We start from the raw sequence: 26,967 nt of genomic DNA, 5'->3' as shown, positions 1-26,967 counted from the left end.
CAGGTAATCCAATTCTCATAAAGATCGTTCAAATTCTCACTATACGTTAACCTGAGCAGCACAAGTTTAACTGATAAATCAATATCAACAAAGAGAAAACTAGAACACAGCACTCGCAAACGAACCAAGCGAAACAAGCAAGTTAACAGTCCGGGTGACACAAGTGAGAACAGCGCAAGCGCACGGCTTTTATACTGCGCGGACCCAATCCTTATTTTCCGCGCCGATTGAGTGACGAAGGTGATTGACAGCTCACTCGACCAATGGTAGCACACCTGAAACAGGACAGGATCCACAACGAGAGAGAGAGAGAGAGAGAGAGAGAGAGAGAGAGAGAGAGAGAGAGAGAGAGAAAAGAGCGCAAAACAAACAACAAAATACCACAAAACATACGTGAAACGTAACACCTGTAAAATGAAAACAAGTAAAACTAAAACTAAAATGCTACCTCATGATGGCGTGGTAGTTCTGTGGGTAGCGCTGTCGCATCACAGCTAAAAAGTGGCTGGTCTCAGTCCTAACTGGGTGAGTTGGCTTTTCTGTGTGGAGTTTACATGTTTTCCCTGTGTTGGCGTGGGTTTCCTCAGGGTGCTCTGGTTTCCCTTCGGATGGGGAACTTCAATGCTATTGTTGTATTTATTGATTAATCCACGAATGGGGATTTAGTTTCAGAAAGCCAATCGTCTGAAAGAGTATACATCGGGCCAATGAAATGCCAATGAATTGGCAGCGTAAGCTTGCGCACGTGCGCCTTATTGGCAATTAGCTTCGCATATAAGCACAGGGGAAGCAAGGAACTGCCATCCTTTTCACTTCAGAGACGTTTACAGTTTTCTGAGAGAGTCGATGAGGGTTCCTCCTGTTGTAATCCAGCGATTTGAGCGAACAAGAGTTCTCCCGGTCCAGAGTGGATACACACAGCGGCAGACGGTCGAGCTGGGATTGTCCCTTGCCTGGTGTTCTTTGGGTCCGGTCCTCCAGAGCGGTGCTTATAGTTGCTTATTTCTTAAAAGAGCAACACAGTCGTGCAGCACGTCCTTTTCAAGGACGCTTCAAAGTCCGCTTGCTTGACTCCCCCATATCCCAAGCTAGCCAGTTCGGCGACACCATCTGTGAATTCACCCAGGAATTCAAGGCGGTGAGAGAGCAGTCTGATGCGATGAGTAATGTCACGTATCGGCGGGACTGTAAGCCCGCTCCACCCACCGAACCATCCATATCTGCTGTTCCTCACCGAATTCGCCTGCCTACGAGAGCTGCCCCGCCCCCGCACACGCCCTCAGCAAAGTGAGCGCGTAGAGCACCTCGAAAGCAGGCAGCCCCCCCTGCCCAGAGCGCCGCTAAGTCCAGTAAACGGACCGCGAAGCATCCCTGGGACAGGTCATTTGGAGAAGAGGGAACTTGCTCTTTCCCCGCTGGAGGATGGGGCCCCATTTCCAACGGCACTTTTTACTGCCATGAAAACATCAATGAAAGAGCACTTTTTCCACTTCCCCGGATGTGACAGCACGAACCCTGCCAGGTTCCCAGCTTCCCAGCTTCGCCAGTGGCTCACGAGCACTGGGGGGACGGTCTCCTTTCTCCACCTCTCAAGCCCCCTCTCCGGAGTTAGGGTGCAGAGTGAGAGCGAATCTCTCGCCTTCAGCTCTTCCACGGGACCCTCGCACTTCCCGGATTAGCACACCCACTCAGCTATTGTAGCGATGAGTACATTAGCAAGAGCTCTGCCAGCCCGGTTAGCACGGGCCAGCCCTTTGCGGTGGCTCATACGCACAATCAGACTTGGTTATGTGATCTAGTTCGCGAAACAGCCCCCCAAGTTCACGGGTGTGTGTTTCACCAGGGTCAGCCCCCTGTCCGCCCCTGTCTTGCGAGAGAAGATTGCTGTCCTCCAGGCGAAGGATGCAATCGAGCCGGTCCCTCCAGCCGAGATGAAGAGTGGGTTTTACTGCCCGTACTTCATCGTCCCCAAAAAGAGTGGTGGGTCACTGCCAATCCTAGATCTGCGCGTTTTGAACCGTTGGCTGCACAAGCTGCCGTTCGGAATGCTTACACAGAGGCGCATCCTCCGGTGCGTTTGTCCTCGGGATTGGTTTGCAGCAATAGACCTGAAGGACGCATACAAGGTCAAGCGTGGCAATACAAAGTCCTCCCCTTCGGGCTCTCTCTGTCCCTGCGGGTCTTCAACAAGCGGAGGGTGCCTTAGCGCCCATTCGTCTCGCGTCTTCGACCCCGCATACTCGATTATCTCGACGACTGGCTGATTTTAGCTCACTCGCGGGAGCAATTGATTATGCACAGAGACAAGGTGCTCTAGCACCTCCACCTGTTGGGGCTTCAGGTCAACCGAGAAAAGAGCAAACTCACCCCCGTGCAGAGGATCTCTTTTCTCGGGTTGGAGCTGGACTCGGTCACCATGACAGTGCGCCTCTCCAGAGAGCGCGCTCAGCTGATGCTGAACTGTCTGAGAGAGCTCGACAGCAAAATTGTGGTCCCACTGAAATTTTTTTTAGAGGCTCCTGGGGCATATGGCATCCGCAGCCGCTGTCACACTGCTCGGATTACTCCATATGAGACCACTCCAGCACTGGCTTCACGATCAAGTCCCCAGACGCGCATGGCACACGGGCACACACCGAGTCACTGTTACTGCACTGTCGCCGCGCCCTCAGCCCTTGGAATGACCCCTCGGTTCTAAAGGCCGGAGTGCCTCTAGGACAGGCGTCCAGTCATGTTGTTGTCTTAACAGATGCTTCCAGCATGGGCTGGGGGGCTGTGTGCTGCGGGCATGCAGCTGCGGGCCTGTGGAAAGGAACCCAATTGCATTGGCATATCAATCGCCTGGAGCTGTTGGTAGTGTTCCTCGCTCTCCACCATTTTTTTTTCTGGTGCTGGTGCATATCAACCACATGGGGGGGGGTGTGCGATCTCGCCGCATGTCTCAGCTCGCCCGCCGTCTGCTCCTTTGAAGTCACCCGCAGCTGAAATCGATGCGCGTCATTTACATTCCAGGCAAGCTCAACCATGCAGCTGATGCGCTCTCACGGCAGCCTTTACGTCCCAGAGAATGGAAACTCCACCCCGAGTCTGTTCAGCTGATATGGGCGCGATTTGGGGAAGCCCAGATCGATCTGCTTGCTTCTCCCGAGAACGCTCATTGCCAGTTGTTTTTTTCCCTGACTGAGGGCTCTCTTGACACAGATGCACTGGCCCACAGCTGGCCTCGGTGCATATGCAAATACGCGTTTCCCCCAGTGAGCCTACTCGCGCAGTTACTGTGCAAGGTCAGGGAGGACGAGGAACAAGTTTTGCTGGTTGCGCCCCTCTGGCCCAACCGGGCCTGGATGTTGAAGAAGATTTTTATTCTCTCTGTGTGAAGTATTTTCTAAGTGTAAAGCAGTTAATTTTCTCTTCTCAAAATGTATGTAGTGTTTGCAGCAAACATGCCAGCGTGTGTTAAAAATACAGTGATATGTCTGTGTAAGATGAGTATGCCTGCACAGGATCAACACTAGGAGAAGGCTGAATGACTGATTGTGTAGAATAACTGAATATGTAAAGCACTGATTATATATGTTAAATACTTCTATGAAGCTATATGTGTCAGAAGTTAGAATGAGTAACATATTATCAAGTGATTATGCTTTCATGACAATGTATGTAAACACTTAATCCTTTTGCATAAATTGCATCTATGGAGAGAGAACTTTGGTGTCAAAACAGTTGCTGACATAGACCTGTAACATCTCTGTTGACATGAGCTAGTGGGCTGAGAGCCAAGAATAGCAGGACCCCTTAGACTAAAAAACCTATTCAAAAATGGTCAAGAGTTAAAAAGAGACACAAAGGGGTGTGTCATAAAAACATGTATAAAGATTTTGAAAACACACAGAAACTTTAGAAAGTGTCCAGGAGAGATTTCAGAATGCTCTGGGGTCTGCTCTGCTCTTTCTAGGCTTTATTATGAAGAATAAAGTCTATTTTCTGATATTCAAAACCTCCTGTCTGATAATTTCTAATTGATGAGAAGTCGAATCACGACAAATGGAGCCGAAACCCGGGATCTGGAAAGAGACGAACGGGTGACACCGGACATGCCGGGGCTTGGAGGAAAAACACAAATATGTGGCCACGATAAAAAAAACGGTAAGCAATTTTCGCTTATACGTTTGTGTTTTTTCTACCAAGGACCTGCTTGTAACGGTAAAAAAAGTCACTTGAACTGTTTCTCCAGCTATAACGAACTACAAGAAAAACTAAAAAAGTAAAAGTAAAGATATAAAAGGGAACAAAGGGGTTTTGAATACCAGAAGAAAATAACAATTTGCATGCAAATGATCTGTGTTTTCCTAAGAGGGCCTTGACGGATAGGATAAACGTTAACTAGTAACTGTTACTCATGTTTGGGAAATTTTTAATATTACGAAGAATATGCATAGAGCATTTTTAAGTTTTAAGAGGAAAGTTCTTAAAGTGTGGTGACAGTTAAGAGATTAAAACAGATTAATAAAGTAGAGAGAAGCGCGCAAAGACCTCGGAGTACCCGTTCTGTTTTAATAATAATAAATATTATTATTCAGGAGGCTGGTGGAAAAAAAGGCAAAAATCCTGTGAAATGCTATTTTTACTGAAGAACAGTAAAGATGGGAGCAGAAGTAACAGGTCACTCAAGAGGAGTGTAGTGACAAATCCTGTTGTAACCGCTCTAAGGTTAGAGGCTGCTCGGACAGGTCACTCAAGAGGAGTGTAGTGTAGTGTATTTATTAAATTGTAAGTATTTGTGTATTTGTCTGTGTTAGACTGAAGATACTGGTATGCAGAAGCTACCACCTTTGATCTAGAGAGACAAGAATAGAGGTGAGGTTCAGGTTACACAGTGTAAGAGATGAGTTAGAATGAGTGAGAAGTATGATTGTGTTTAGAAGTATGTTTGCAATAAAAGTGACTTAAGACTTAATAATTTATATTATAAGATAAAAAAAAACTGCATATGTTGTGTGATTTAAGAACAATAAGATAGAGAGTGATGCAGTTTAGGGAAGATATTGTAATACAAAGGAGGATTAAGCCTCATAAAATTAATTGAGATCATATAGCATTTGAAAGACACAGACTGAAAGAAGAATATACTAATTAAACATTTTTCTAAATAATCTCTGTGTGTTTGAAGTGTTTTTAAGTATGAACTAGGCAGAGAGGGGACTGAAACAAAAGTTTCATAGGACAGATAGAAGCTAAAAAGTAAAGATATATAATAAGGTATTAAATAAATAGAAATATTATAAAGTAATATAATAAGATAAATGAAATAAGGAAACACCAAAAACAGAGTAAGATTTAATAAATAAAAAGTGTTAATAAAAATGCAACTAGAAGCTATGCTAATAAATATTGAGAATTTCAAAAATTGAAGCATAGAAATATCTACATATGGAGATAAATTGATATATTAATAAGGAAATAAATTTACTAAATCAGTATGAATAAAAATAGATAAGTTAGTTCCTTGATTGAGAATAAATTAGAAGAGAAAACTTTAATAGATTGATTAATTGAAGAGTTAATGATCAAATGTGTTAGGAAAATTAATTAAATTAGGAGAAAAATAAATGAAGCACAATCTAAAAAAAAAATTAGAAGAACATTTAACAAATAGAAAATTAAGCATATTTATATATGAAAAAAAAATTGAGAATTAGAAAAAAAAAGTTGTTAAACAGCAAACATAAATAGATAAATAAATTAATTAATAAAAAAAATGGATAAAAGGAGTCTTTATTTGATGAAGGGAAAAAAAATGGAGAAAAAAAAAGAGTCATGAGCTAAATTCTATATATATTAATTAAGAGGACATGTGGATGAACTTTGGGGGACTGTAGTCTTGTACCTACCAGACATCTGAGTGCACTGGCAAATGGAAAGGTGTTTGAAAAACACAAAGAGCAAAATGGCTGTGGACACTTGACATGAACTTTATGCCCATGATTTACTGAGGACTGAAAAAGCTACATTTCTTCAGAGACATTCAAAAGAGACACTAACAAGAGACTGATGAACTGACCAAAGAGAAAAAACGCTCCACCAGAACTATACATCAGCTGAGTCAAAGAAAGAAGCCAGCCAAAAGAGAAAGGGGGAAACACTGTGCCCTGAAATGAAGGATGTCAGGACACTACAGAAAAGACGAGCACCAATCTGTGAGCTGGTTGTCTCAGGTTGCGAGGGGGGATAGTCTGACAGTCCATCTCAAAGTAGCTCCTAAAGTCCAAATTAAGTTCAAGCATTACAGAAGGAAAATTAAGAACAAAAGTGTAGCTACCCATTCTTGTATCAAATCAGACTCCTGTCAATTTGAGAGAAATTATTATCATGCAAATTCTTAAATAGGAAAAAGTGTTATAAGGTAATTTTAAGGTGAAACTTTAAATGTGTAATTATGAAATTATATATTATGATGAATGTTAAATAATTTGGGTTTAAGTTTTAATAGGTTTAATCATAAAAGTCCTTAAAAATAGAAGGATAAATTACAATGCAGCAGACTAACTAAAGAAAAAGAAAAAGCTTGTGATAAAGCAATAAATAATTTGGAGAATAAATTAGGAAGGAATTAAGTATTTAAATTAAAATTAAGTAAAGGAAATATCTTAACATAATCATCATGAATGGCCTAAATCAAGATTGGATATTAAAAACTGGAATGAGATTTAAATCTAGAAAAATTATTTATAATTAAAGGGAAGATTGAAACACAACAATTTTAATTAATTGATAGGACATAAGGTCAAAAAAATAACGATTCTAAATTACTATAAGAAAATTGAAAGAGAAAAGTGTTTAAGAAAACGATATTGTTTCTCATGAAAACATATGTGAAAAATAATTAGAAGAAAATATTAAGGAATAATTGTTAAGACAGAGCAAAAATAAATTTACAAAGCATACAGTAAGTTTTAGTCAGCTGATAAAAAAAGTGCATCAAAATTGTATGAACAACTAGTTTGAGGGGAATGTCTTAATAATAATAATAATAATAATAATAATAATTATAAGCCAATCGAAAATAACTCAAAAGACAAAAAAATGAATTAATATATAGATCAGAAAATAAATTAGTAAAGGAAAGAAGTGTCAAATTCCAACTAAATGATTGTCATTACAGGACTGAAATGCAGATGAAATCAGCCAGCACAGTGAGGGTTAAAATTAAATCAGATGTAGATCTGCCCAGAAAGAAAACCACTAAATGCTGAAATGGGTATAAACCACTATTGAAAAATTTGTGTAAGAATATAAGAGCACTAATAGAAACATCTAGATACTGTAATATGCAATCTGTCCTAGACATTTCCATCTAAAATCAATTTCAATGTAGTTAAAAAATTATAAGTAACTAAGAATATTTAATTGAAGTTAATGTGATAATTAAAATAAATGGTTAATCAAGACAGATAAAAGAGGCTTAATGTTGATAATATGAGTTAAGAGTAATCAATAGAAGAAGATTTTCCCGCTGAAGTTCATATTGTATGTGAAGATATGTTCTTCTGGATGGTAAAGATTTTAAGTGGTTTGATTTCTATTGAGTTTATTTTAGGTAACTACCAGAGGAGGGTAGAAACTTGTTAGTACTTGTGTAGGCTGATGACTACCATATACTGTATACACCAGAATGCATAAAGGGTAAAAATTAGGGAGAAGATCATAGTATGGACACTGTCACAATATGTGGATGATTGAATTATCTGCAACTTCACAGAGCTCTAGTTCAATTAAAAGACTTGACTGGAGACCATTGCAATAAATAAAAACGTCTAAAGGAGTATGAAAAATGTGTAAATAAAGCAAAAGAGAGAATAATTGTATTATGCTCAATTACCAGAAATGGCTGAAAGAGATGAAGATGATCCATCAAGGCTAAAGCTTGATGAAATATAATAAACTTAATGGGATTAATGTGTTAATAAGTGCATTGGAGAGTGATGGCATGGAAACTGACAGAAACAGGCATCTAACACTGCATCGCATGAATTGCTATTGGGTCGACCCTTGCAAGAAACCACATGACCCTTGCAAGAAACCACATGAAACTTTGCATAAAACCTTGCATATAATCTCACCTATAACCGTGCACATAACCTCTTGGAATGGTTTGCGAAGATGTATAATACAGTAGGGACTTTAATGAAGAAACAATTAATTGCCATGTGCAAAGCGGTATCTGTGCAGGAAACCAGAAAGGAGCCATGTGAGAGAGCAGTGATACAAGGTCCAATTGGTCTAGGTGATTGAGTCTATCTGAGGATGCTCTGGTGAGCTCAGGAGGAAAGGACCATATCTGGATGAGGGCAAATCCAACAGCTGCCAGAGTGGATGCCATTGATGAGGTACCAATGCCTCAAAAGAGCAAAAGGAAACAACTCCAGCAAGGAAAAGTTGACCGGAAACAGAGGAGCCTGAATATTCCAAAGCTCTAAGCTACTAAGTGCAATGTGTGGAAAGAGAAGTTAATCAGAACAAAATAAAGAGTGATTTTGATAATATGCCTGAGTACCACATACAGAAGTGCCACAAGTCAAGGGATGATGAATGCTCAACTACAGATTTCAGAACTCAGACTCTCAACCACACATCTCCATTATCATCTTTTTAAAGTCAAGTGAAGATGCTGATAGCTCAGAAGAAGAGAAACAAGGATGAGCAAAGATCAAGATCAACATTTGATGCTTTTTACGTTTGCATATTGATTTTGTTTGCATATTGCTTTCATGGTACCTATATATATAATATCACTTCAGTATATTCTACATGAGTGTGAAAACCAGCAGCTAGCACTGAACCAACTGAATACTTATGCTCAAAACTTTATTGTCTTTGATGTGTAAAGAGAAAAACAGAGTACAGTCTTTTACTTCCTTCAAATCAAAAGAGAGGGGAGATGTTTGGCTGGACTTCTGTCAAAGTACGGTGGCATAATCTAGTCAATTGATAACTGCTATGTGGCTAATATCAGTCACTAGATAGAGGTAAATAAGAGAACTGGATTATGAAAATGCACTTTGGGTTAAAAGACAATAATATTAAGACTAAAGTCTTAAGAGGAGGGATTGAAGAAGATTTTTATTCTCTCTGTATGAAGTATTTTCTAAGTGTAAAGCAGTTAATTTTCTCTTCTCAAAATGTATGTAGTGTTTGCAGCAAACATGCCAGCGTGTGTTAAAAATACAGTGTCTGTATGTAAGATGAGTATGCCTGCACAGGAGCAACACTAGGAGAAGGCTGAATGACTGATTGTGTAGAATAACTGAATATGTAAAGCACTGATTATATATGTTAAATACTTCTATGAAGCTATGTGTGTCAGAAGTTAGAATGAGTAACATATTATCAAGTGATTATGCTTTCATGACAATGTATGTAAACACTTAATCCTTTTGCATAAGTTGCATCTATGGAGAGAGAACTTTGGTGTCAAAACAGTTGCTGACACAGACCTGTAACATCTCTGTTGACATGAGCTAGTGGGCTGAGAGCCAAGAATAGCAGGACCCCTAAGACTAAAAACCTATTCAAAAATGGTCAAGAGTTAAAGAGACACAAAGGGGTGTGTCATAAAAACATGTATAAAGATTTTGAAAACACACAGAAACTTTAATAAGTGTCCAGGAGAGACTTCAGAATGCTCTGGGGTCTGCTCTGCTCTTTCTCAGCTTTATTATGAAGAATAAAGTTTATTTTCTGATATTCAAAACCTCCTGTCTGAAAATTTCTAATTGATGAGAAGTCGAATCACGACAATGTCAGAGCTCTCCCTAATCGCGACGACCCTCCTCTTACAGATCCCTTTGAGAGAGGACCTACTCTCTCAGGAACGGGACACCATTTGGCACCCTCGCCTTGATCTTTGGAACCTCCATGTGTGGTCCTTGGACGCGAGGAAGACTTGGGTAACCTACAGATCGCAGTGGTTAATACCATCACTCAGGCTAGAGCCCCCTCCACGAGGCGCACCTACGCCCTGAAGTGGAGTCTATTCACTGAATGGTGCATATTTCGCAGAGAAGACCCCCGAAATTGCCAGATCAGCGTTGTGCTTTCTTTCCTTCAGGAGAAGGTGGAGAGCAGGCTGTCGCCCTCCACACTCAAGGTTTACGTTGCTGCCATCTCCGCTCATCATGACGCGGTGGCTGGCAGCACCGTGGGAAGGCATAACCTCATCATCCGGTTCCTCAGAGGCGGTAAGCGAATTTATCCACCCCACCCCCCTCTCATGCCCTCTTGGTATCTCGCCCTCGTTCTTACGAGCCTGAGTACAGATCCCTTTGAGCCACTTGACTAAGTATCTTTAAGATTTCTGTCCCTGAAGACAGCTCTGCTGGTCGCGTTGGCATCTATTAAGAGAGTCGGGGACCTGGAGGCATTTTTAGTCAGTGACTCGTGCCTGGAATCCGGGCCGGATTACTCTCACGTTATTCTGAGATCCCACCCGGGATATGTGCCCAAGGTTCCTACCACACCATTCAGAGACCAGGTAGTGAGCCTCCAGTTCGCGCTTTGTGTATTTATCTGGACCACACTCAGAGCTTTAGATCATCTGAGCAGCTCGTCATCTGTTAGGGCGATTGGCAGCAGGGAAGTGCCGTATCAAAACAGAGGTTGGCCCACTGGATAGTGCATGCCATCTCTCTCGCTTATCAGAGACAGGGCGAGCCATGTTCCCCGAGAGTCCGTGCGCACTCCACTCGGAGCATCGGATCCTCTTGGGCGCGTGCACGCGGTGCCTTTCTAACAGACATCTAGAGCTGTGGGTTGGGCGACACCTAATACATTTGCAAGGTTTTATAATCTGCGAGTGGAGCCAGTTTCCTCAAGGGTATTAGGTAACCCTTGGTGATTGGGGAAACATCTCGGTTAAGGTGTTGAAACACGCTTGCTGCACCATTCTCCCTAACACGGAGATACGTGCGCTTTTTTTATCTGTCAGTAAAGTTCCCCGTTAGGTGAGCCCTGCAGATTCCTCCGAGGCCCCCAGCACTTGCTCAGCGGAAGAGTCACTTGCTGGCCCAGTACGTTGTAGGTCTGCCCACTGGTCAGCCCGCGTTTTGGGTATAGGTGCCCGCTATGCGTGATCCCCACTAGGCAATCCCATATGCTTATTCAGTCCAAAGATATGCGCTATAGGTGACCTAAATAAGCTAAATTGTCTGTGAGCGTCCTTATCTCCAAAGCTTTACCTGGCAGGATGACAAATGCCTGGCAGTCAATGTGTCCATTTTGAAGTGACATAAGTAAAAGGTCTTGATGCTTCAGTCTGCAGGAGGTACTCCACCATATTTGTTCCAACCTAAAGGACAGACAATGCAAATGAAAAAATGTCTATCAGAATGTGGAAGTCAAGGTGTGGGTATGCACGGAGCACTTGATTGGCCTACAAAGCATGGCAAACATTGTTAATGCATTGTGGAATAACATAACCAATGGATGAAATTAACTTTAACATTAACAAAGATTAATAAAAGCTGTAACACATTTTTTGCTCATTGTTACTTTATGTTAGTTGAAGGAATAGTTTTAACAGATGTTAATAATAATATTAATAGATACAAAATAATGTAAAATGTTACTAGATTTCCTGTTACATGTGTAACCCCGCCGGTCCTACGCCACACAGCTGGCTCCGAGCTGGTATCGAACCGGCGACCTTCCGCATGGGAGAGCACCTTTAGAGGTCAGAGGAGTGAGGTTTTATCTGCACAGCACACACTAGCTGGCCTCCGTTCCACATGACCTTACATTATATTTACATTTAACAGACACATTTATCCAAATTGACGGTAATGAATTTTTGCATTATTTATAATTACACTATTAACCTATCACTTATATTTTTACCCACTATTGCACGTACCCAAGTCACCAAACCTGTCCCAAACTTTAAATGTATCTCCCTTCAATATCAGCAAAAGAGAGTCTTGAAAAAAAAAATTAACACAAAAAGTACATTGTACTAATTGTTTTTAATATAAGTATTATTTAAGGGTGCTGGCTACCTAATATAATTTGAGCTAAACAAAAAAGTCTTTTTACTTGACATCTTAAAGTTATGTGGTTTAAGAAAGTTTTTTTAATGGGCACATAGGTTACCCCTTTTTTCATATTTATTATAAGTCTTTTGTGTCCCCAGAATGTATCTGTAAAGTTTCAGCTCAAAACACCCATCCGAGTATTTATTATAGCTGTTTAAAATGTTTGTATTATAGCTGGGAAAAGGTTGTAGCTTTTTTTTGCACTGGGCCTTTAAGGCGAGTCATCCCCGCCCACCATTCCCATGTGCCTGTCAGCAACATACCTCAATCGCCACCCTCGGCTGCCTCAGGAAGCAGATCTCATGTAACGTTTGTGAGAAACACTACAGTAGGAACTTTCCCAATCAGTATTTGATGCATTTTTTGTTGCAACAATGAGTTCACGCACACACAGCGCAGACACATTGTAACAGAAATTAGCTCATTTTATGAATATTAGTAATCAACAATAATGGTTTATTCTTAATTATTAATATTCCGGCTTAAGCTTCAGTCAATTTGGTCAAACAAACATGATTGTATCTGATCCTGCCCGCTCGACCGAGCGGATTCTCAGATTATGAATATTAATTGTGAACAATAACTAATTATTCATCATTTATATTCTGGATCAATTTATTGTTAACTTGACCAAACAAACATAACCAGAGCTGCCGCTCTTCTGAGCGGCCACGGCAAAGATCTATTCATTTAGAAAAAGGGAATTTAATTGCTACTTATTGTTAAGTAGATTAGTCATTCATAAGTTTTAATCAACTTATAATAGCTAGGCAGGGGAATCTGTATTTAATTAAACATAGAACAAAGGTAAACCACGTGGAGATATTGGGTCTATAGAACGTGTAACAAAGAGAAATAGTAAAGCGAGGAAATAGAGATTTCAGATAAAAGAGTGACAAAACTTTCAGTTCCACACGCACCATTAAGGATTACCAAGATTATAAAAACAAAAACACCTTTTTTGATAAAAGGGGCACAGCTTAATCGCATAACTAAAAATACCTGGACTTTCATGTCTGGAGGTCTCTCTCTTTATGCGAGTCTCTCTTCCGTTGTGATGAAAACTCCTTTGATGTCCTTCTTGATGCGTTGAGTTTGTAATACAGTTCTGAGGAACGCAAATCGCAAACTTTAAACTGAGGTTACTTTGCCGAAAAATAAGAAAAGCGTGGCGGGAAAAGTCCATGCGGCGTAGAAGAGCCGCGTGGCCCTCCAAGGGGGCCACCTTTTGATGGGTTCTTTGTTCAGACTTCTCTGCCCAGATGTTTGGGAGCAGTCTGGTTATACCTGCGAGTCACGTGACAACCCGTTCAGTATTCTTGACCAATGATTTCAGGGCAAAGTTTGAGCGGAAAACTTCCTTTGTCTCGAGGCTGCTCGTATGCAAATTTGAGTGTCCACCCAAAGGATGCGGAGAGGCATTTAATGCAGGGAATTAAAGAATAAAGCAATGCGAGTAAAGATCTTGCTCTATGTATCATGTGTTGTAAAATGTCAGCAGAAACCCATTGGTACCAAACATGGGGGGTTTAAAAGTACATCAACATAATTTTTCACATCCTTACATTATTTAAACTAAAAAAGGGCCTAAAATTACGAATTTGTATAAACTATGAGGAATGGTACACATTACAAAAGTTAAGTGTAATTAAACAAGAGATTTGGGTTCTAAATGTCTTTGTTTAAATAAAAAAAAAAAAAAACATTGGAGAGGAATGTCTTTTTCTTCTGTGAGGAGAGGGCAGATAGATGGGTTTTTTCTCCTCTTATCTGCCATGTTCTTTTTTGAAGTCGGCAGAGAGTGGTTTAGGGCCGTTCTGTGAAGTGTCACAAACTCGTTACATGTGAGCAGGATTTTTTTAGGCCAGCCTTTTTGTCACCGAGTAATCTAAATTGCCTTGGAAATTGAAACCAGACCGTTTTCATGGAATGTTGAACGGAATGTTTACCTCCAGCATATATGTTACAATATATATATGTTACCAGTTATGTTACACACACACACACACACACACACAGCACAGACACGTAGCGCAGACACACGCACAAACATAGCGTAGACAGTCAGACACAGACACACACATACATAGCGCAGACACACACACACACAGAGACAGAGAGAGACACTGCTGTGCTGTGCTGATGAAGTGAATCTGAAGTGAATGGCTGTACTTCATTACACACGTGCACATATTTTAAAGCATGTTAAACTTGTAAAACTCACTCTTGATCACGTCTGATGATGATTGATGATCCTAGCAAACTAAACAGACCTTTTATTCCCGGTTGCTTTGCGCTCGTCCTGTCTTGTCAGTATGAGTATATGCATTACTACGGAGACATGTTAATGCGCGCAGCTGTGAATCAACATTGGTGGGCGGGGGAACCGTACTCCTACGTAAAGTTGCAGTCGATCTGAAAACCGCTTCAATTGGTCCACCGTTTTTATGTTGTTAAATTTAAAAAAAAAAAAAGGAATAGGTGTGTTTATTTCACCCCAATATGACAGTATATACACTATATTTACACACATGTATGTCCAAACAGCTTGAAAAGTAGACTTTTCACCATAGGTGCCCTTTAAACTACTGTTTTAAAAATTACGTCTATCCATTACCTGGCATGACTGTCCTGCTTGGTGCATTTTTCTTTTCCTCTTTGTAGCCATCTCAAGAGCCTCAGATGCTTTCATATGTTCCGCCAGCCTCTCTTCAATGTACTCAGGACTGGTCTGTTTTGTCAACTTTGGGCATGCATGTTTCCTGCAAATACATTTAAAAAAAAATGTATGAACACACAATACACATGAAAACCTGAATTAGACTGTGGGTATTGTTAAAAATTCTACACATTGATCTTCATCTACACATTGTGAATTATCCACCTCATTTTTCAACCAGAAAGTATGCTTGTTTCTGTGAATATGTTAGACTTACGATTCATTAGCTGTTAAGGGTAAAGGACTAGAAGAATAACAAATGTAGTAAACTAAATTACTTGCACAACAAACTAGTTTTGTAAAGTTTTATGCTAAAGACATTACATTAAAATAATATTAATTTGAAGGGTATACATGTCAGTTTTGTGATGATCAATTTACACTATTTGCACAAAAGCGCAAGACAAATAGGCATAACAGGAAAACTTACCCTAAAAACTACACGTTCTGCAAGCTGCCACTCATTTAACTTATTGTAACGAGGAGACTGACACGGAGGAATCCATTATGCAGTATTTATTGCTCAAGCGCTTATTCACACACACAATATGCACTAACGTGCAAACACAATATGCACTAACGTGCAAACACACAACAACAACAGTCTATGATGAATAAAGACTGGCGATGAATAGACACAGGGAGTATTACCATGCATAGATCGAGGGCAGGCTGCTAGTATCAGAGTCCGTGAACCAGGCGTGGGTTGTGGGCAGGTAGCAAACATCAGAGTCCGTATAACAGGCGTGGTTCGTGGGCAGGCAGCGAGTATCAGAGTCCGTATACAAGGCGTGGGTCGTGGGCAGGCAGAAGGCGAAGCAGAGTCAAGAAACAGGCTGGAGTAATACACAAGGAGACATGCAGGAATAACGCTCAGAAATGCTGGTCAGGGCTAAACAAGACTTCGCACTGAATGAACGTTTGGTGCTGGCTTATAAAGGGTACGTGGGTCATTAGCGGGATTCAGTTCAGGTGTGCATGATCAGGGTAAATGGATGATGTAATGCTTAGAAGTCCGGAGATGGTGGCCTCTGCTGGCCAGCGAGGGGAATGACTGGGACCGAGTCGGTGACACTTATGTAGAAAGTCCATCAAAGAACACTGAGATCACCTTAAACATAAAAACAGAACTTCATTTCAGCAAACAGTTTTATTTATGATGCATTATTTAACCATCATTTCTACTTTCATTATCCCACAAAAGAAAGGTAAACATTTTGAGATAGCATGAGTTTTATTCATTCATTTATTTTCTTGCCAACTTAGTCCTTTTTATTAATCTGGGGTCGCCACAGCGGAATGAACCGCCAACTAATCCAGCAAGTTTTTACGCAGCGGATGCCCTTCCAGCCGCAACCCATCTCTGGGAAACATCCTCACACTCATACACTAGGGACAATTTAGCCTACCTAATTTACCTATACTGCATGTCTTTGGACTGTGGGGGAAACCAGAGCACCCAGAGAAAACCCACGCAAATGCAGGGAAAACATCAAACTCCACACAAAAACGCCAACTGACCCAGCCAGTGCTCAAACAGCAACCTTCTTGCTGTGAGGTGACAGCACTACCTACTGCGCCACTGCGTCAGCCCTAGTAAAAAAGTATTTATTTGATTATAACAATTTGTTCATTTTAAAAACAGAATTTCTTATAGATGGAACCCCATAATCATATTTAAAATTATTTAGCTTTCATGTAGATGATGTTCTAATCTCAGTTAAATGGTTTACATAAAAGAGAGTAACTGATGACAAAGTTTTTAATTCTACAGTGATAATAGCAATGCCAGATGAGACAAAAGTGTTTAACTTAAGCGAAACACTGTGGCTTAAAAATGCTGTGGCCACCATGACAGTTTAGTGTGGGTCTGAATTAAAATCTGCAACAAAGAAAAAGATGGATTAAAACTTTGTTTTATTATTATATCAATGCAAAAAATTCATTCATACTCACAAAAGTTGAATAAACTCAGAATAATAAAACTCCATTCTTGAGGAAATAGTTTACAACTTTCTTTAGAGAGAAGTTTATTTTTTTCATATTTATCTTAACTATATTTAATATTGAATTTAAATAGATATCGCTATTCTCGCACCATGAGTCCCACCAACAACAACTCAACAATTACTATATTTACTGTATTGCATTATATTCAGTGCTCGGGTGGGGTTAGGTGCTCAAACTTCACGCAAAGCCCGCTCTGGCTCACCTCTTTAATGGTTGGCAAACGAACCATGCTCAGACGCAGCACGGGCACTCATGAACCGGGCAGTGGGCACAGTACAGACCGCCTAGCCAGGCTAGCCCTATAGTGGCTACACCCTTGAAGACACGACAATATATGGTTTACTCAAGTGATGTTGTAAACTAAAATCATATACAGTTAACGTTTAATAGATCCACTTGTTATAATAACGTACATGCGGGTCACTGAATTGCCGAAAGGGATTCGTGCGTGGGCCGCCTGTGGAATAAGGCCAACCTTGGATTATAAACACTATGATTCATCAGATGATACACAGTAAAAAATTGCTGTTTAAAAACGGTCAGATTCTACGGTAAAATAATGTTTTTTCACTAAAACAGTAATATTCTGTTAAAAACAGTGCTTTCTGGGTAACATTTTTGTTTTCGAGAAAGTAACCAACTGCAGAAAACTGTGAGCTAACAGAGTTCAGATTCGATGTTTTGAAGTCTGTGTTTGAAATCACACATTGTGTCCTTGTTCACTATTTCATACACTAGTTAACTAATATAGTTCACCTGACAGTTTTAATGAACACTAATGAGTGAATTCAGACACTGATGAACACCTGCTGTTAATAATCACAATTACTGAAGAAAATAAACAAGAAATACAAACAGTGAGTTGAGTTACAACATTAAATAAAATAAAATAAAATAAAACAGCTTCAGTCTCAGCAGAGGATCATTAAACAACTCCACAAACAACAGCAGACACACACTTATTACTGACTGATTTGACTTCCATACTATTCTCATTGAGATCCAACAGAAATTAAGGTGTTTTTTGTGTCACCGTAATGGAGTGAGGGGCTGGTTTAGTTGGGCTCTTCACCCTTGAACTCATTTAAGAAGACTTTCCAACTGCTGTAATACAGAGTTTACAAAACATTTGTACTATAGCAATAAAGTTGTGAAGTCAATAAATAGAGAAATCTATTTGTCTGAAATTAGTTCTGATAAATGTTTTGGTATAAATCTGGATTAAAGGGCCACATGCAATAGGTTTTATGCTTAGTTGCAGGTATTAATTTAATTAATGAGAAGTGAAAACAGAAAAGATACCTCCGTAATTACTTAACAGTTAAGAAATAACATACAAAAACAGTTCAGTTATGACAAATACACACTCAGACTTCATGAATCTGACCTTGTATCTCAACAATGGTAACATCTCAAATGTTTCATGCTGCAATGCATGCTGGGAGTGGCACGGTACAAATATCCCAGCATGCATTGCGGTATAAATAAATGTTGTATAATGGTCTAACAGTTTTCTTTATTTGTGTTTGATTCTGCTGTTGTTTATGTTTAGACTTTCAGTTGCCTGTTTGTGAGTTAAACTGTTAATTTTGTTAAATTTTGTTAAATTTGTTGTCACCATTATTGAGGTTCATATGCTGATTATTGATGTCTCTTTGAGTGCGATTTACACCATAGAGCAGTGTTATTGTCCAAGATAATCTTAAAAACTTCCAGAAATCATTGCCATATATATATATATACATATAATGTAAAACAATAGATTTAACATTGAATAGGAGCAGTAAATTTTATTATACGAAATGAGAACAGACTCTGCCATTTATTAGCAACATGAACATCACCAGATCTTATTTAGGTTTTTGGCTGGCTTGCCACATCAAAGGAGCTTTTCAAACAAAGTTCTTAACAATTGCAGCAGCCACGATTTATAAATGTTAAAAATGACAGGGCTAAGAGCCCAACTAAAGCAAACTCTGTTCTCCATGATGGTGACGTAAAACTTTAACTTTTTCTCAAGAAGAACTTTAGTAGATGTTATACAAAAATACATGTATTAAGTAATAAGTGTAGCTGGTGATGATGTTTGTAGAGTTGTTTAATCATCCGCTGATCATTTAAATGATTAAATCATTTGTTGTTCTTCAGGTTATTTCATTATAAAGCTGTGACTAAAGTTTTGTATGTTCTGTTCTTGTTTTTTCCCTTCAGTATTTCTTCATTTGTTCATTGTTAATCCTCAATTATCATTTAATTAGTCAGTTAATTAATGAATTTACTTCAGCTTTGCTCAATGTTTCTTGAACACTCAGTAGTGTGGACACTTCAATTAAAACTGAAGTATATGCTCTGGGGTTTAAAGGGTTAAAGGTGTGAGAGGTAAAAACACAGTGTAAAAATGTATTTTAACAGTAATATACTGTTAATTTACACTACGGAAATAGACTGTAAAAAAACAGTATATTGCTGGCAACCACAGCTGCCAGTAGATTACTGTTAAATCAAGGAAAAAACAGTATTTTACTGTAAAACCTGAAGCTAATTTCTTCTGTCTGTCACCGTTGTGGAGGAGAGTAGAGCCAGTGTATGAGTTAAAGATGAACAATGAACTGCTGATGTTATTCTGCATGTTGCTCTATTTAAAGATAGCAGCTGTTCAGTTGCTGATGCAGTCAGAATCTCTCTGGTGATTCCAGATTTACATGTATGTGTGCTGTTGTGAAAAATAAGACATTTGAGTTAAACCGAACTTTTCTAATTAACTAAAATAAGTTATCATTATAAGTATGCTTCTAATATAGCACATTACTTCATAAACTCATTCAGCAGTTGACCAATTTGAGGCAGTTGCTTTCAGTGAGCAAAATGAGTTCACTTGAGTATTGTGTAAATCAATGTAGTCCATGTATTTTTACAGCAACATACTGTAAAATAACAGTACATTGCTGGCAACTGCAGCTGCCAGTATTTTACTGTTTTTTAACAGGACAATTTTTAACAGTGTACGTCATGGGAAATGATACGTATACAAATACAAACCCTTATTTCGCCTGAAATGCCAAAGACAGTCTGCTCGAAAAGCGCCTTCCTCTTCCTGCCGGTGATCCAAAAATGCCCGCAAAAGATGACCCAGCAGTTGTGTTGTTTTGACTCAGCGTCACTGAAGTACGGTGGGGGGATGTTCAGCTTTGATTACAGGTGTACACAAAGTGGTAGGAAGAAATTAAAAAATTTAGAAAGGTCTGACTAAGGGTTGCTAGGAGCATAAATCTTATTTTAATCATCTGAAAATGCAAGGAACCTCCGTTTATGCTACACTATTTTCATTTTATTTAAACAAATTAGTACATAATATGTGGCATCCCAGTCAGCCCCTGCTGTGAGTTGATTTGACCCAAGGAGCTGGGTTGAAACTACCCAAGACTCGGAAAATAACCCCCCAAAATTACCCAGATGCCTCAACCCAAGATTTGGATAGAAAAAATAACCCCATTTTTTTAGAGTGTGGCAAATGCATTGGTCACACTTTACAAAGAGGTTCATAAGTAATGTTAAGTAATGCATTTACTAACATGAACAAACAATGAACACTACATTTACTACAGTATTTATTCATGTTAGTAAACGTTAGTTAATGAAAATACAGTACTCTGTATCTGGTTTTGCATATATTTGTTCTTATTGTTCTTAGGCCTGGCAATTATGTTTGTCTATTTTGTATATTATGTCCTCTCCTGTTTCTTTTACGTTTATATATTTTAGCTGTCAATGTAATACTTTACATCTATGGAAGAAAGAGTTAATAAAGATAGAGATTGTGTAACATCATATTCATCAAAAGATGGTTTATGTGCATGTAACTCCACTGGTCCGAGCAGGACGCGAGCCGGCGATACCGGCGTGGAAGACAAGTGCTCTAAGGAGGCTAAGATTGCAGATCTTAACATCAATATAGATGACCAAAACATAATTCACTCATTTTACTCAAACTCCTTTTATTACTTATAATATCACAGGCATTGATGTTAATATTATATGCTACTTTTTTGCCTATATTAGCTTTTTCTCTCCTATTTTATTTTTATATTTCGCCTATTTACTGGGTTAAAAATCTTAAATTATTCCATCTCCTCCTGCTGGTGAAACAGCAGCTGGCGATCTTCAATCTGCATTCTATTGCTTTTCCTGCAGTTCCCGAATGTAAGGTTGAATTCTAACAGTTGAATTTGATCCACTGAATTTTAGGAAGCGAATATTTGAACTGAAATAAAATGAACTGAAAATTACCTTTTGAATATTATACATCATATTTTTAAAGGGCATTGAACATTTTGTAAGTGAAATTTGGAAATGGAATATGAATTTTTTAATTTGCAAGTATAGAAACGTGTTTGAAATATTTTTCGCTGAAATATTTACAGCTTAAATAAACAGCTATGTTAAAATTTAGGACCTAAAAATACAAATCCTGGAATTTAAGTCAATAAAATGCAAGAACTTGTTATTTCGGTGTATTATTTATTTCAGTTTGTGCTATTCAACAAGCTTTTTAATTCAATACTTTTGGCATTGATTTTGTTCCATAAGGGTGGGTCAGTGAATTGGTCAGTCAGTCAGTCAGTTGACAGCGGCTTTTGGTGGCTTTACATGAAACAGCAGGTGCGAATTTGAGATCTGTACACAGTGGCATCTGGTGTATTCACAAAAACATACGCAGAAACATACGTATCAATAATGGTTGGTAATAAGAGTCGTATTTACAATGAGATGCCCATGGAAGTCAAAGAAAAGCTTAACCTTTACTTCAATTTAAATGATAACAATACTAATTGCATTATTTACATTTATTTTTGTTATGTTTGACATTGAAAATTCAACGTTACGACAACCACCCGTATAAACCTTGAGTTTTTAGGGGAGCAGAGAGAGAGAGAGACATTCCATTGTGAATGGTATTCTTGTTTTGACAAAAGGTGTTGAGTTTGAGTGTTAATCATTAAACTCCCTGTGTTTGGGTTTTGAGAGACAAAAAAGGGAAGTATTTTCACCTCTAAAAAACACTAATTAAAGAAAGCAGCCAGTTTGAGTCCTCTAGCCGTCATTCTGAATTCACAGCTCTGCCAGGGCTAATAGTGCCACCGCTGCGTCTGGGGAAAAACAGGCATGAAACGACAGCGTGAACGCTAATGAATCGCGCATCCCTCTCCAGCACGAGGGACAGCATTCACACTCTTTCCATTTCACACTGAAGACGAGAGAGAAATTGTCCTTTATAAGTCCACAGTGACTCTGTGACACATTTAATGCCCTGCTTACACTTCATATTAAAATGGACGATCCTAAATACAGGTGTAAATGGGGTATGTAGCCTTGTTTATGGCTGGTATTAAAATTAGGTTTTAGTTGATATGATCAACTGTATGATGTTACATACTTATATAAACATAAACATAAACATAGAATAATATGTTTAAGTTGTTTATTTGTTCCTCTTATTTTGTTCAGGGATAGCTGAACAGTCTTATTCTCTGAAATATTTTATAAGAAAATATGATGACATGTTGACTTTTGACAAAAACATGAAACATTGACACATTAACACGCACACACCCACACAAACCAACCTAGGCTCATTCTGAAAACATACCTCTATAAACATTACTGACAACCGCTAAATAGGTCAGGGGGGTACTTACTTTTGCAGTTTTTGTTTTCTCGAATCGATGAGAGGCCGCTGTGTTCACTTTTTGAGATCTAGGAAGAAAGAAAAGCCGTCGCCTGATTTTTACCACATTTTCAGATTTTACCACAATCTCACCTTGTTATTTACTCGTTTATTCATTTTTCTGGACTCTTTTTTTTTGTCTTACCTGCTTTCTGGAACTGTTCTTTACCGGACTCGAACCCTGTATTCGTGGTCGGCTCCTCTCTGTGTCTCAAGTCCGCCGACGTACAGGTATGTGGTGAGCTAACGGGACAAACTGGTTACAACAGGAAAGCCAACCATACCGAGGTAAGCAGTTAGCTGGTACGGCATCATACCGCCTCGTAGCATTTGTTTAAAATATGAAATGCAGTCATAAGTACGTACATAAGGCTCCGTTTTTTAGAAGGAGCCTATGTTGAAACAAAGTCCATAGTTGAAATGAATTTTATAGAGTAAAAAAGTTTATTATATGGACTTTTCCCCTACTCCACCACTACAGCTATTCTCAAAGGACATCAGGCATATCCCCTTAAACCACTGTACAAGAGAATAAATATACCATGTCATTTTACAATAAACTGTCCTTGTAAACCACCAAAACCGTCACACGAACACAATATACATCGCATAACCCTACACATACCTTTAAACCCAGCACTCATTGCAAAACGTGCAAATCATTAGAAACTACTAATAAAATAAATAAACTATGGCCGATTTGTACACCTTTTTATTTATTAATAACTAGTGAAATGTCCTCACTAGTATGTGACAATTGAGCCCTCGCAAGTATATCTAAACCTGCACACACAAACACACACACATGCAAGCTGACTGCATCCAAGTAAGACTGCATTTACTTAAATAAGAAGTTATTGATATGTTACGTTTGTACGAAGTGATCTGAATTTATGCTATCCATTCCTTTTTTTATTAGATTTCAAACAAATACTTTATTAATACCAAATACTTGGTATCAGAAATTCTTTTCATGCACTCTTTTTTAAAAAACGTAATGACATCATAATCATAATATGACGACTTTGCTAAAATTTTAATATAATACAGCGGTGGTCAAACTCAGTCCTGGAGGGCCGGTGTCCTGCACAGTTTAGCTTCAACTTCTTTAACAAACCTGCCTGATGTTTCTGATATACCTGTAGGTTTCAAACAAGCCTAAATGACTCACTTTGATCAGGTGTTTATTATCAGGGTTAAACCTAAACTGTGCAGAACACCCAGAAAGAGCTTGATTAGCTGGATTTTAGTGTGTTTATTTGAGGTGGAACTAAATCAAGCAGGACATCAGCCTATAGGACCGAGTTTGGACACCCTTGGTATAATATTTTGGTAACACTTTACAATAAGGTTCATTAGTTAATGCATTTACTAACATGAACTAATCATGAACAACACATGTACAACATTTATTAATCATAATTGAACATTTACTAATGCATTATTAACATCCAAGTCCATGCTTGTTAACATTAGTTAATGCACCATAAGTTAAACTGAACTAACAATGAACTACTGTATTTTCATTAATTAACGTTAACTAACATGAACAAATACAGTAGTAAATGTATTGTTCATTGTTTGTTCATGTTAGTAAATGCATTAATTAACATTAACTAATGAACGTTATTGTAAAGTGTGACCAATATTTCTAAATAATGACAAAAAAAACACACACACACTCACACACACACACACACACACACACACACACACACACACATGCTTGATCTTGGCCCAGGTTCAGGCCCGGCTGAAGATAGTGGCAGGAAAAATTGGCCTGGTCAAGCTTGGCCTTAGGCAGAGAATCTAAACTCTAAATCCATTTCACCCAACTTTACAGGAGGGCAAAGGACAACAATAGTAAACTGGGTAAGTTTTTAAACAACTCTGTTTCTAAACAAGTTTCACATATTCACTTTCACTTGTTTAGGCACACAAATAGTGCTGTCCTAAACGTATTCCAACAACTAAACGTATAGCAACAACGTGACAACAAAAATAAAAGTAAAAAGAAAAGAGCAAAACACTAAAAATGCAAATAAACTTAATATATAAAAACACTTACTCAAAAACAAAGCACTACATAACAAATAATAAAAATAAAAAAGATTAGACAAACCAAATAATAAAAAGTACAACACACACACATACACACACACACACACACACACACACACACACACACACACACACACACAAACACACACACGCACACACACAAACTGATTTAAACTTTGAAAGAACAAAGTAAAAACATAAGTAGTGTATTTTAATTTTTGGACATACAGTGAGACCTGATGTCTCATCTTGATGTGAGTTCAACATGAAGTCCAAGTAAAACATGTAGACTTTTCCAAAAAAATGTAAAAAAGTGGACATAGCTATGGACATAGCTGCCCATGGCAGCAGCGTTAAATTTTTTTAACATCAAATATTTAAAGCTTGCTTACAGGAAAACAACTGATAACAACAGCAGGTCAAAAATGGAAGATGCATCCTGTCCACACTGTATGTGCTTTGACATTGTTTTAAACAATAAATCATCCTTTTGCCCTTGAATTTAACAACAGTTGGCTCTTCCAATTCAGAGGTTGTGGATGATGTAACGACAAAAGAAAGTGAGAGTGTATTTCTTTGTTTTGAAAAATTAAACCAGTGTGTACCAGATTTAACAAGATTTTCCTTTATAGTAAGCTGAATGTGGCAATTAAAAAGACAATACATTCTCTTAAAATTATTAGACAATGTGAAGTTGTCAATCAAATTGAATTAGCATTAATAAATCAACAATACACTTCAAGAAGTTTTATTTTTTTTGTGGCCTTTACACTCTCAGAAATAAAGGAACAGGAGTTGTGGCTGGGGGAGTACCTTTTCAAAATGTACGTATTTATATCTGAAGGGTCTATAATGGTACTTCAAAAGTACATTTTGGGTACTAACATGCACCTTGTAAATACCACTGTGGACTCTGTGGATACAAATATGTATCTTTTGAAACGGTACTGCCCCAGTGACAGCTCCTGTACATTTTTTCTGAGAGTGTAAAGAACTCTACAAATAAAACTTCCTTAAGTGTATTGTGGATTTTTTTAAGACTAATTCAGTTTGATTGATAACTTCAAAGTGACCAATTATTTTAACATGTGCAGATATATTCACATACTGTTTAAAGGCACAGTATGTAATTTTTACCACTAGAGGGTGCATATTCACAACCAACAAAGGCATAGCTTGATGATACTGTGACTGTGGAATTATGGGAGTTGTCATCTTCATTACAGCATCCATAATAAAATACAGGGGTCCCTCAATGACACAGTTCACTTTTTGCAGCCTCGCCATTTTTTTTTTTACGTAATTGAGACTGAAGGCCCTCTCATACACCTGGCACAATGTGCTGCAAGGCGCGACACAATTGTTGTTTGCTAGTTTCAGCTTGGCGCAACAGTCGTTTTGACATTTTGCACCATGCTGTTTAAATAGCATATGCATTTGCACTTATATTTGCGCACATAGGCGTTCTGGTCTAAAAAGGGAGGCATGTTGAGGCACATTGCTGGCGCGTTGCTATTTTGAGAAACTATAATAGATTTTTCAATAAACCAGAACAAAGCTGGTCTAAAGTCCAACGCAGAGCGCGTTAGTTGTGTGCCTCGCTTAAACGTTGCTTAATACACACATGATGTACAGCAATATATGATATATATATACATATATATATATATATATATATATATATATATATATATATATATATATTTAAAGAATTAAAATATTACAAAACATATTATTTTCTAGCCTACATAAATATAAAAACCATACTTTCATGCCTTCTTCATCTCGGGGGATTTATCAGTTTATTCGTGACGATTAGCTTTTGTATAATGTTATTATTATCAGCAGTATTATTTATTATATCTATATTTATATTTGTTTTATTAAAACAAGCTCAGGTTTTAGACCATATGGGGCACAGCATGTGTATTTGGATATAACTTTGGATATATTTGGATATAACTGAGTTTTTTGAACTCTTAGTTTATTGTTCATTTATTCGTTTGCTGGAAATTAGAACTGAATTTAGAAATAGTTTTTAAACAAATCTTTGCGCTTGACAATCCGCCCCCGCCTGCGCCTCCGGCCACCTCGGAAGCAGGCAGCCCCCCCTGCCCAGGGCGCCGTTAAGTCCGGTAAACGGACCTGGAAGCATCCCTGAGACAGGCCATTAGGAGAAGAGGAAACTTGCTCTTTCCCCACTGGAGGGCGGGGCCCCGATTCCAACGGTATTTTTCAGTGCCACCAAAACATCAATGAAAGAGCACCTTTCCCCTTCCCCGGATGTGACAGCACAAACCTTGCCAGCCCGGGACACGCTGCCTTCCGGTTTGCAGGTTCTACGTGCTTCGCCAGTGGCTCACGAG

The 26,967-nt window shown here is 38.7% G+C and overlaps 1 long non-coding RNA gene across 1 annotated transcript in view; it reads right to left on the bottom strand.

Annotated features, from left to right (window-relative positions):
- Nucleotides 1-5,894: 5,894 nt before the first annotated feature.
- LOC147832140 (uncharacterized) overlaps nt 5,895-26,967 on the bottom strand; it is a 107,661-nt gene continuing 86,588 nt past the window's right edge. Inside the window, exon 3 of the long non-coding RNA XR_015518190.2 lies at nt 5,895-5,989. This is a non-coding gene — a long non-coding RNA (uncharacterized LOC147832140). The remainder of the gene's footprint in view (nt 5,990-26,967) is intronic.

The sequence above is a fragment of the Danio rerio genome, chromosome 20 (assembly GCF_052040795.2).
Source record: "Danio rerio strain M-AB ecotype USA chromosome 20, GRCz13ab, whole genome shotgun sequence".
In the NCBI taxonomy this organism is placed as follows: Eukaryota; Metazoa; Chordata; class Actinopteri; order Cypriniformes; family Danionidae; genus Danio; species Danio rerio.
The sequence above is the reverse complement of the archived record's forward strand: the minus strand, read 5'-3'. Positions and strand labels throughout refer to the sequence as shown.